Source organism: Uranotaenia lowii, chromosome 1, assembly GCF_029784155.1.
Source record: "Uranotaenia lowii strain MFRU-FL chromosome 1, ASM2978415v1, whole genome shotgun sequence".
NCBI lineage: Eukaryota > Metazoa > Arthropoda > Insecta > Diptera > Culicidae > Uranotaenia > Uranotaenia lowii.
Window position 1 is genome coordinate 6,063,410 of NC_073691.1, and position 12,639 is coordinate 6,076,048.

Genomic DNA, 12,639 nt, shown 5'->3' on the forward strand with positions numbered 1-12,639 from the left:
ACCGTAGGCTCCTTTCAATATAGGATTCAACTTACATCAAAATTCATCACAGTATATTAGTTTTCCATGGCCTTGCGTGCTAACAAGCTTCTGAAAAACAATAAACAAAACTAGGGTAAATGATCTTGAGCGGAACTAGTCAAAATCTGATCTTGAGCGGAACCATTTACTTTTCCTAAGATCTAGGCAATGATTGTTTATGAATCTTATCAAATTGTTGAAAAACACTTTTTCAAGATCTTTTCATACAAGCATTGACATTTTTGCTTAAATTTATTAACTGAAATAATGATATTAGAAGATTTAAAAACATACCCATTTCTGCAGCAATTTCCATCAATCTACGCTGACTTTGAACGTTAATTTATATCATCCTTGACCGTTGAAAACTGATTCTCAATGAATAAAACGGTAGAAAAACTCATAAAAAAGCATTATTCGGGTTTTTGTTACAAGTTTTCTATCAAAATATCAAATAATGGCGTAGTTTTTAAAAGTAAAATATGATCTTGAGTGGAACCATCTTTGATCTTGAGCGGAACTACTAGCTTCCGAAATATACCGCTAGGTGCGCTGCCTTATACCTTATGTCTCACACGCGGTTTTTTACCCCTGAATGTACGCAGCACCTTTGCATTTTTCTTATAACATCAGTTTTAGGGACAAAAAAGATGTAAAATTAAGCTCGAATAGAACAAAAACTAATTAATTGGTGTAACAGCGTACCAAAATAGGCACACAAAAAGTTTAATTTCTTGGGGTACAAGAAATGTGTTTTTGATTCTTTTTTTTTTTTCAGAGTGACGACGAGAAGAAAGAGGAAGGCTTTCATACATATTTTTTGGCATAATTCGAGAACTAATGAAGCCAATAAAGTTAAGTCATTATTTCAGAATAAGAATCAATCTTCATTGCCATTACTATTCGTACTTTAAGAAGTAACTTTCTTTTAAAGAGGTTGTTCTAGATGTTCACATTCCAATTGAAAACGATATACTATCTTGTAAACAAAAATTCAAATTGTTTTACACACATTCCTTCAGTTTTACAAAGTGTAGCAAAGCACACCGGGTTAGTTATTTTATAATACTCCACGATTCAATTGGTGGCATGGTATTGAAAACATATCCGATTCCTCTGTGTTTGACTTTACACTTGAGCTTGAACTAGAAATCGGTTTGAGAAATACTTGTTTTATCAGTTGAGCTAAATAATGAATGTTTCCATAAATTTTTAATATAAATAAATATTAACGTGATTCATAAAAAACTGAAATTTATTATAAACTTTATTCTATGAATGAGTTGCTTAGAGCAAAGTTGCCGAAATCACAGAAAAGTCTGTTATTTCACAGAATTTTGAGGAAACTTTTCAACACCACTCTTATGATTTGTCTTGGTACATCTTTATACCGGAGATTGCGGGTTCAAGTCCTGTCGGTGAGCCTTTGTATCTTCTTCGAAAATTTCATGATATTTACGGCTTGTGTTCTTTCATTCTTTGATACCTCATGTTTCTCTAATACTTTCCATCACCTTCGAAAATTAGGAAACTTTTATCACAGCATCTGTGTCACAGAACACGAGATTTTGAAATATTTACAGAGTTCACAGATTTTTTTTTACGCAAAAACATTAATTTTTTAACTTTAAAATCTTCAAAGATGAAATTTAATTGAAGTTTTCACAGTTACACATGTATTAGGAATAAGAGCTATTAAAGATGTTGACAGAAGAAAATGGTTCCGCTCAAGATCATATTTTAGTTCCGCTCAAGATCAGCGTGGTTCCGCTCAAGATCAGAATTCTTACTACAGTAAAACAGCTCTAGAGTTATTAGGATTTACTCTAAAATATTCTAAAAATCATCATTAGAAAGTAGAAACCAAGATCTATCCGCTGAACTGAAAAAAAATTTGTTCGGGTATAACCCAAACCCATACCGCTTGATCAACTGTTCCGAGTTGCGTCGAATTGAGCCAATTAGTTCCGCTCAAGATCATTTACCCTACTAGAGAGAGTATCGACTATCGACACGCGACCTAAGCGATATTTGTTTTACCGTTTTCGCTTTTAACTATAGTTTACAAGCCGCAATTTCGGGAGCAAGCCAACATATCAAACTGGAAAAAGTCAATTTAAAAGAACACAATCAACAAGAGGCGTCGAAAATCATTTTGTATACTATCGGTTTTGTATTCGATTAAGCTCGAATCACGTACACGCTAGAAATAATTAAACCATTTATTATTCAAAAATAACCATTTTTGACCTTTTCCCGGGAAATGCCATTTTATGAGTTCTCCATGAGAAGTCATAAAATGACTTCTAGGGGAGAAGTTCGAATATGGTTATTTTTCAACCGAATGGGATTCTAGCGGAGAAGTTGAAAAAAGGTTATTCTTTAACCGTTTTTTTAAGAGCAGCTTTGTGTTTACGAGCTGCTTTGTAATTTGCAGATTTGGAAGAATTTTTAGGAACATTTTCAATTAAATCTCCGGTTTGTAGTATTCTTTTTTATTAAAACCAGTACACTATATTAAAATATATTTTACAGGGAATATATGGTAATCTGTTTAAAAAAAAGTTTAATCTTAACATTTAATGTTCTACCGAAACTGGGAATACATTTTCGAAGAAAGGAAGTTGGAAATACGTTCCGACATTATATGTGCCGCTTCTCAGGTGCAGTGCCGGGAAACCGTTTCAAAACAGATTGAACAATCGGCCGTATTGTATTAATGCACGTGCACGTGCACGTTTCGCAGGTAGCTGTCCAGATCCGTCTCGTTGCAGTGTGGATTGAATGCAGCATTCTTCACAATTGTGCAGTTGCCGTTTCCGTTTCCGTAGGATGGTGTTCGGCAACATGAACCGAGAGTACCGTAAAAGGAGCAGTCGTGGCAGGTATAGATTGTTCGCAGATCCTGTGGACGAGAAAACGTAAATAATTACTAAGCAACGAATGAACATGACAATTTGCACTAAGATTAATATACAGAATTAATGTTGTTAGTATCAAGAAGAGTCAATCTAAATTAAAGAAGCGGAATCTTATTCAAAATTTGAAATTGAAATGCGATTTCAAAGCTCAAAATAAGAATTGAATTCGGAATCTAGTAGAAAAAAAATATCGTTACTTGCGATAAGGTACTTACATTACAATCAACTACCGGAAGAATTCCTACGATGAAATTGCGATTGTAAATTCCGTCATCGGGAGTACGAACGAATCTGTGCCGACTTTTGTGCCTCCATTTTGGGGCGTTCCTGTGGATATGGTGCCATATCGATTGAACGTTTCTGGATCGATTCTTAGGTAAACCTGTAAATGTTTACAATTAAAGAAACTGAAAGTTGAAAAAGAGGAAAAATTTACATACCTGCCCCTGCCAGTGTCACCTAGTACATGGTAGAGTTGTTGTGATAGAATTCATATCCGGAGTGTTTCGGATAATTCATCAGTTGTTGTGTTGTGTTTCAAAATTTCAGCTGGGAGGTTCCTGTTGCAGCAAATCTAGACCAGAATGTTTTGTCTGCGAAGGAATATATGCGTTCCACAACGGTCGGTTGTTGGGTGTTATTTTGGGTGCTTCAGCTTCTTCCGGGCAGTACGGAAAACGACTCTCCAAGCTCCCGATTATCGAGGATCCCTTAGATTTCGGCATCCTGTTGGGGAGGAAAAAAAATAGAATATAGTTGAAATTTCGATTACCAGTATAACATAATATAATGTTTATTATAATATTATTATCGGAAACTTACCTTCAGTAGTTCAGTTCGCCTTGTGAATTTGATTTGCGCTATTTAGCGATAAATGATGAAGTATGTTTCCTCTTGGAAACCGCAACCGTCTTCAGAATCTATCACTTTCAAAATGGCGGTGAAATTTTCTAAGCATTTTGTGGTTAGCTATCGAGAACTATTAAAATGGTTAAAAAAAATTCTTGAAAAATTATTAAAAAATAACCATATTGGTGGTTTTGAAGCCAAACCCATAAAATGGTTATTTAAGAACCATAAATGGTTAAAGATAAATGAGCGTGTATGTTTGGCGGAGTAGGCGTTGTCTTGATGGTAACACACGAGTTCACGAAAATGTTTCCTATGGGCGATGGAAGCGAAAAGTTACTCTTTCTCTCCTTAAGAAAAACCCTCTAGAACTGTCAAAAGTTGGATGAAAATATAGCTGCATCCCACTTGCACTTATGCAAAACTATCACCCAAATTCGTCAGCGCTTCCATCGCCTATTTAATTAAAAACAATAGGCGATGGAAGCGCTGACGAATTTGGGTGATGGTTTTGCATTCGTGCAAGGGGGATGCAGCTACAATTTCACCCAACTTTTGACAGTTCTAAAGGGATTTTCTTAAGGAGAGAAAGAATAACTTTTCGCTTCCATCGCCCATTGAATAGGAGAAATTTTTCGCGGACTCGTACGTTGCCATCAAGAATCTAGTTTTATTATTTGATTGATCGAAAATACATACATATGTTCCTTAGTTCGATCGACCGAATGTCTACTGGAAGACTGTTCGCCGGAAGTGTTTTGAACGAGTTGGTGGGTTGATTGCTATTGCAGCAAGTAGTTTGAATCGTTTTTCTTCTGTGCATCTTAAGCGGGCCACAGACTACACAACATTTGTACAAATGCGATGAAATTCGATGAAATTTTGTCGCTGTAAACACGATTTGCATAGTGTATGGCACTGCTTGAATGAGCGCCAAAACGGTTGGAGTAAAATCGGTCGGGATTGAAATATTTTGTACAAAACATCCTCCCAGCCGGGGTGGGGATGGTTTTTTTTTTGTTGCTGTTGCTGTTCACGCCAGCAATCGTTGGTGTTCGCGTGAAAAATGTTTGTATAGTGTGTGGACGAGCATAGATCAAACAATCGTCGTGGAATCATCGAATTTGTACAGGCCATTTGTGTAGCCTATGGCCCGCTTTAAGCGAGCCAGAGACTGCACCACATTTGTACAAATGCGATGAAATTCGATGACATTCTGTCATTGTGTAGCGGGCCATAGACTACACAAATGGCGTGTGCAAATTCGATGATTCTACGACGATTGTTTGATCTATGCTCGCCCACACACGATACAAACAAATTTCGCGCGAACACTAACAATGGCTGGCGAAAAAACAAACAGCAACAACCAAAAACCACCTTCACCCCGGCTGCGTCTGAGTAAATGGCCTGCATTTTGAACAATCAACACCATACACCATGCCACAGAGGGTGGTTTGTACAAGATATTTCGATCCGGACCGATTTTACTCAAACCGTTTGCGCGCTAATTCAAGCAGTGCCATACACGATGCAAATTGGTTCACAGCGACAAAATGTCATCGAATTTCATAGCATTTGTACAAATGTGGCGAAGTCTATGGCCTGCTTAGGTGAGTTTCGTGGTTATCGTGCAAGGAATATTGAAAGAAGGTAGTGCCGAGAGCCATATTGGATTTTTTTCGTGACGTCACTGTTGCCAAGCTGTCGAAGGTTTATACTGGTAGAACTCAAATTTCAAAGTTGAAAACATTAAAGAACTAATTTAAAATCCAATTTGATTCGGATTGTGTTGTAAGGCCACTAGTTGATTGTGCTATGAGGTTTCTTTGTGTTTAATAGACTGCAGTGTGTATTATTCTTGATTTTGTTATTGAACGCACTGTCATGCTCTATGTGAAACGAGCAAAATTAATAATTTTCTCCTTTCATTAGGTCTGATTGTTAGTTTATGGCAGTTCACCTCATCGTCATGATTTGAATCTAACATGGTGTACCATATGAATTTCTAATTTAGAACAATTAACCCCAATAAAACCATTGCATCCTTTGTTTACTAAATTCCAATAAAAGATTGTGGTTGGATTCGAAAAATATTATTTTTGGTTCTTTTATTTTATAAGCAAAATTTGAACTAATTATCAAGTTTTGTCAATTTGAGATAGGATACCTCAGCAACTTCAATCGTCCGAATGAAAGCAAAACAACTACTACATTCTACTTTTTGAGTATCAGTCTTGAAGAACAATAATAATTTCTAGAATTGTGTGCCTTCAAAGTGTTACAATTTAGCCTAAGGTAACAGTTTTTATGGCAAACCACTAAAAGCAAAAGACATCTAATTTGCTTGAAAACAAGAGCCAGAAAGATAATTTTCTGGAAACCTTTGTCTAAAAGCGATGTCCATCAGCTCTCGGACAAGAGTTTCCGGTAGAGTAAATCGGTAGTGTAAACAGTCTACAAAGGCCGGAGTTTTTCGATGCGCTAACTCACGGCTAAATTGTTTCGCGGACTGTGGACTGAATTTCGTTGTTCGGCTTAAAAAACGGTTGTGTGATCGTAGTGCATGTGATCGTGTGAAATAATACACGAATGTGGCTATACAGGGCTGGTAGCGGTTTGACAATGAAAAAGTAGGGACTTTAGTGACCAAAATTTGAAAAAAAGTGACCAAATAGTGACTTTGAGGACCGAAAAAAGTGACCAAATAGTGACTATGTAGAACGAAAAAAGTAACTTTGAAGTACAAAAAATGTGACCAAAACAGGCCCATGCGAAGGACCCGTCCAGGGGGGACTGATAAACTAAATTTTGGAAACATATTACAATAAATGTTTCAAATTTTCGATAAGTCAAGAAATAAGAAATAAATTAGTTTCAAAAGAATTTCTTAGCAAATTTAAAATTAAAAAAAAATCTGAATTCCAACATAAATGTCCAATCTTGTACAAAACTTACCATGAATAGATGTTAGGAAAATGATAATAACTGTTAATTTTTATTCATCTAAATTTGGAATTCTTTTCTTCATTTTCAACTGGAAGTTTAGTGAGAAATTCCGCTGTAATTTTTTAATTTGAACAAAAAATATTTAATCACGATTTAAAATGTGAATTACCGATTACTGAATAAGAAATGAATTTTGAACAGAGTTTATTCAATGTTCGATGGTTTAATTTAATTTGATAAAAAGAAGAATATATTTATGATTATTTTAAAGTGCCAGTTATATAAGCCAGACATAAACCTTTAATGAAATAAAATCCTCCAGTTATCAAAATGTCATTTTTGAAGCTTAAATAATAACTTCATGTTCAACTACACTGACACAGAAATGTTAGAAAATGAGTAATTACGTGAATGATTAAAACTGATGAAAAATTCAAAATAATGAGTTCAAAACTTTTGTTATTAATATTGAAAGCACAAATCAAGTACAAATTTAGTTAACATTGCGTATTAAAATTTATTTTTAAAGTTGCTACTTAGAACAATTTTTCAAACTTTTTAGAATAATTTAAAAAATCATGATCGATCCAAAAAACATGATTTCATATAAAAAATATTAATAAAAAGTTTTTAAATTTTCAATCGCGGGTTTTTAAGCTTTAAATTACAAGCTCTGAGTATTTTGTCTCTTTTGATTAAAATATTGGGTCCTGAAAAAACAGAAGGTTGAAATTATGTTTTATTATTAAAAATTTAGAGTTAAAGGTTTTTGGTTGAAGAACACGAAAATTCAGAATTTAAAAACAAGGAAACAATATTTAAAAATATGTCTTTAAAATTTAAAAGTTTAATTAAAAAAAATTCGGCAAGTTGATTAGAAAATTAAAAAAAAAAACTGTACAGTAAAATTCGGTAAATTTATTTGAAGATTGAAAAAACAATATGGAAATAAAAAAGATTTTTAAAAACATTTCAGGAAGAGTTTTTTCAATAAACATGTTTCATTATAACCATTTTGGTGCTTATTTTTTAAATTATTGATTTGGTAAATAGTGTCCTAAACTAGAAATTTTGTCAAATTCGGCCGAACACATTTAGTTTTGGTGATAAAGAGTTTATTACTATTAAAATCAAACATTGCTAGATAACTGATTATGGAAAAATGTCATTACAAGTATTTTTGACATCACAGCAGAAAGTGTAAAAAAACCTGATTCTATTTAAAACTTATCAATTGATTCAATGATTTTGATTTGAGTTTTTATTAAAAAAAAGTGCAGAAACTTCTCTAAAGAATTTTAATTATTTTCAAAAGTCTTTTTTTGTGGCGTTTGAATAATTATTTTCAAAAGTCATTTCAATAACAAAAGCTGATAGAAATATTGCATACATATTTAGATTCGGGGAACCCAAATTAGTTGATATTACCGTTTAAATTCATTGCACCTAAGAAAAATGTAAATTTTGTGGCCTTGTGTAAATTTTTAAAACCCTTTTTTAAGTATTTAGAAGAACAAAAAACACGAAATAAAATTGAGTAATAAATTGTTTTTTTAAAGAATTCTTCATATCAACATAACATTTCTTATGACATTAAAAGTTTTTTTTTAATAAAAAAAAAATGGTTCGTTTCAATCTCAATCTTAGTTACACTTCTTAATAAAAACCTATTCTAAAGACGAGATAGTGTTTTTGTATATCAAGTTTTGAGTTCCAATACAAAAAATTGATTGAACTAAATATTAAAATCTACAATCAAAGTTAGTTTCAATTCATGAACGTCAAATAATATCGTAGATCGAAATGTCTCAAGCCAAGATTGATTTATGCCGAAATTCCGCCGGAGGCGAAAAAAAATTCTAAATGACTGATGAAGTAATTTACCGTTACTACCGTCAATATTAACACGCGCAATTCAAATTACTCTTTCATTGGTATATTTTCGGTGAAAAAAGTGACTTTTGGTGATAAAAGTGACCATTTTTCGGAAAATAGTGACTTTAGTGACCAAATGATGAAAAAAGTGACTTTTTAGTGACTGACCCAAAAAAAGTGACCAAGTCACTAAAAAGTGACTCGCTACCAGCCCTGCTATAAAATCTAGAGAATATCGAAAAAGGTCTTCTTCGTGGTGCATGCCGCATGCCACCGACCTACTCGATACGGTAAGAGCCCTTTACCGAACACATTTTGATTTTTATCTAAATCTTCCCAAACCTAAATTACAGCCAACAGCACCGATCGACTACCGATCAGCAAGCGGAGTATTGATCGTGTTCGGCGTGAAATTAACGTAAGGCAAAACACATGCAAAATATTCCACCAATTGCATTACACATTTTTCTGCAGATTAGGACGACAGTAGAGGAGGGCAGGAGAGAAGGGCCCCGTAGCCACTTTCTCGAATATCGAGCAAAGCACTGATCGCGTCCGACTTGAGATAAATGTAAGGCAAATTATTTGCAAAATATTCCCCTATTGCATCACATGTCTTCTACAGATTAGACGACAGCAGAAGAGGATAGGAGAGAAGGGCTCTGTAGCCACTTTATCGAACCCAACTCCCTGCATGTCAACGGCCTTCCTCGAGAAGTAAGCGGAACTTATTAAAACTAAAATCATTTGCCTAACACACTACATTCCACACTATAGGGCCGTTTTCGGGAGTTCGATCTTCTTCTTCGATCTTCGAAGTCATCGAGTCTCAACAACGTTGAAATCTCCGAGGTGACGGAGATCGAATGCATGCGGGAACGTACACTGCAAAAAAATCACACTTAAAGAGTATGTTTCCCCCACACATAAGTTTTTGAAAATGTTTAACACATTGATTTAATCTGAATCATATAAACATTAATTTTCTCACACATAAGTTTTATGTGATTTAAAAATATTAGGCTGACTAAAATGAAAAATAATTAAGTAAAGCAGAATGAGCGTGTACAAACAGTCAAATAATCATCGAACTGGGATTTCGATGTTTTCTCTGTTCTGTTTCAAAATGGCGATACGAACAGAACAAGAAAATTATTTATAAAAATCATTCTTGCCCGAAGCCACTGCAATATCGCGGAACTCGCAAAGGCCGAAAGTCATCGGGTGGCGTTCAACGACAGCGATCTGAATCCGGATGCAGTTGTTTTAAAAAATTTGGCGTGAGTATGCCGAAAGTTTGTCTTTTTTTTTAAGATAATAACCGTTCTCTTCCTTTTTTTCAGAACCTTTGCAGAACCAACATCAAATGAAAAACTGCAACACGAATATTGATCTGCTTCTTTCTTCGGATTCGGAAGGTTCAATAAAAAAAAAGTAACAGCATCGCGGTGGATGTATCGGAACATCCGGAACTGATTGAATAACAGTCTCCGTCGCTAGAGGTGGCTTTTTCATCCAACATCAACACCCTCCACGAAACTACACCTCTTGGATCTGGACAAAGATGTCAATTTTTGAACTTTCCTGGAACAATCGGTGACTCGCGATTCGGGACTCATCCAACTATTCGGTCGAAAAAGTGTCAATGTGAAAACAACGTCAAGTGCATTTTAAAATAAAAAGATTATGCTACCAAAGTTTTAAGTTATTGCCCATATCATTCTCCCTTTAATAATAAAAAGTAGTAAATTGAACGAATTTATAGCAGGAAGTTTTATTAAAGCAATTGGCCTATCATATAAACTGTAACTGCTGAATTTTATAACATTTATTTGAACCACATTTTCTTTTTATGTGTCATCGTATATAACGTTTCTATGTTTTTGACTATATTCGGGACACATATTTTTTAATTGTGGATCTAATTGCAAAAATCTATAAAGGCTGACACATAGCCCCAATGAGTCGATTTCGTTGAGTGTAGGAGAAGCCGAGTCGTCGTTGCATGAAGAAACGACAAAGCTGAAGGAAGAAGTTGCTGATTTCGGGAATTGAAGTGAGTGACTCGGAACTCACCACCCAGCATTGGGTGAAGGAAAATCGGGAGAGCGGAAGAATTTGTACCAGCACGATCGAATCAGCAGCATGCCGATGCATGCAGCATTCTACTAGCGCGCTAGTTGCGAGTATTTAGAACGGCCAGCAGGAATTAAGATCGCATCCAAGCGAACTCGAAAAGTGCCCCAGCAGCGGAGAACCGCTACTGGCAATCAATTAACTGTGTATCACTACGGATTTGAATGTTTGTATAGTTTGTAAGTAGCATTTAAGTAAAATCATAGTTCCTAAGATTATGTGGATTTGCATGCAATAATAAGCACGATTTCATGAACATGCAATCTGAATTTATTTATTTGCGCTATTTGATATTTTGAGCACCTTAACAACATAGAGAGTGCTTTAGCCGGGCGTGGACGATTATGCTACGGGGCTCGAATTGCAAATAGATTTCAAAGTAGTTTAAATCCGAATAGCCACGGATAAGGCGAATTAAAGAACGAATTTGCTGGGTTTCTGAACGCAAAAAAATCAAAAGTCGTTATAAAAGTTGAAAAAATCTTCAAATTTTTTTAATTGCTAACAAAAAAGGAAAAATTTCCATATAAATTCACAGATTATTGGCAACAGTGACGTCTCAGCTGGTACTAATACTAAAGCAAGGCTGCCTCGGCATTACCTGCTTTAAATATTCCTTGATCAGCCCCAAGGTTACATCCAAGGTGGGTATATATTCAGGAGGTGTTCCCGAATAACGAATTCCCGATTCAGCCATTTTGGCTATGTAGGCTATGCAACTATACGGAACTCATGAAGTTTGTTTACCAACAAACCACAGAAAAGCTGAGCAAAAAATAAACAAACTCATTGAGAGCCCCGCTCACTCCTCGCCTACTTACTGCAAAAGTCGGAGAACCTAGTGTATCTAAGAACCTTGGTTACATCATACCCGGACCTCATGGCTTCGTATGAACTGTTATGGATGAATGTATTGTGTTGATGTAGGTTTATATTGGAAGAACGAGTCAATCAGGTGGGCTAGTTTACCTACAGGTATTCCGGCATCCGTGTATATACCTGGCCAGCTGGCAACTGATTGAACCAGGGGACTGAGATAAACGGAGAATCATCGTCAATGATCAAACAAATTTTGCAGCCAATGATTGAATTTGTTATATTTTGTTGCAATTTGTTAGAGAGAATTAGAAGGTTTCAGTTAAAATGAGAGAAACCGGTGCTCAGAGAGAGTGAAAATGTGCTAATTGTAGCAAATTGTTACGATTTTTTAAGCAGTTGTGAGATTTTGATCATTACCATTCCAAATGCAAAGAATTCTCTCTCCACTGCAATCCCTTGGATTGAACGGATTGAACATTCTGATCATATAGTCAGTTATAAGAGGAAATACTTCTTACCTGTCGGCCACTTATGGGATTCGAACCCAAAAGCTTTCTTGCCGATACCGGGAATCGAACCCAGTACGCCTGGCATACCAACACCAGACTCGCGCCAGCCTATCCACTAGACCACATCGGCGCAACTAACGCTTTCTCTGCTCTACAGTAAACCCGATTTTTTTTTGTTTTTGATAATTTAATTGCAAACGAAAATTTTCGTAACCAGAATAGAATGAGTGATTAGAAATTACAGACAAACATGTTTATAATGTCCGCACGACGTAATCGATCCACCACCAAGTGAGCGATCATTTGTTGTTCTTTTTTTTTGTTCTTTCATTTTCTGTTTTTTTTTTTAACTTATCTCAAAATGCTCACACCAAAATTCCCAGGACAAATTTGCATCTCGTTATTCTTTTTTAAACGCAACCCATAACTTGACGGCATTGTTTCCCCTTTTCTCAATAACCTCTCAGTTGGTTGGATGTTTTGTGCCTTTGTTGTCCGCTGTTTTAGTTCTCTCTTTTTTTCCTTGCTATCCCGTGGTTTGTTTGCTCTGTTCTCAAACG

General features: G+C 35.3%; 2 long non-coding RNA genes across 2 annotated transcripts; one reads left to right on the plus strand and one right to left on the minus strand.

The window, feature by feature from the left end:
- Nucleotides 1-2,333: 2,333 nt before the first annotated feature.
- LOC129739570 (uncharacterized) lies at nucleotides 2,334-4,183 on the minus strand. Its single transcript, XR_008735899.1, has 4 exons — nucleotides 3,765-4,183; nucleotides 3,383-3,668; nucleotides 3,158-3,324; nucleotides 2,334-2,926 (listed from the first exon to the last, which is right to left on the minus strand). It is a non-coding gene; the product is annotated as an uncharacterized LOC129739570 (long non-coding RNA).
- Nucleotides 4,184-9,689: 5,506 nt separating this feature from the next.
- LOC129740074 (uncharacterized) lies at nucleotides 9,690-10,312 on the plus strand. The gene is made up of 2 exons (XR_008736090.1): nucleotides 9,690-9,895; nucleotides 9,959-10,312. It is a non-coding gene; the product is annotated as an uncharacterized LOC129740074 (long non-coding RNA).
- The last annotated feature ends 2,327 nt before the right edge of the window (nucleotides 10,313-12,639 follow it).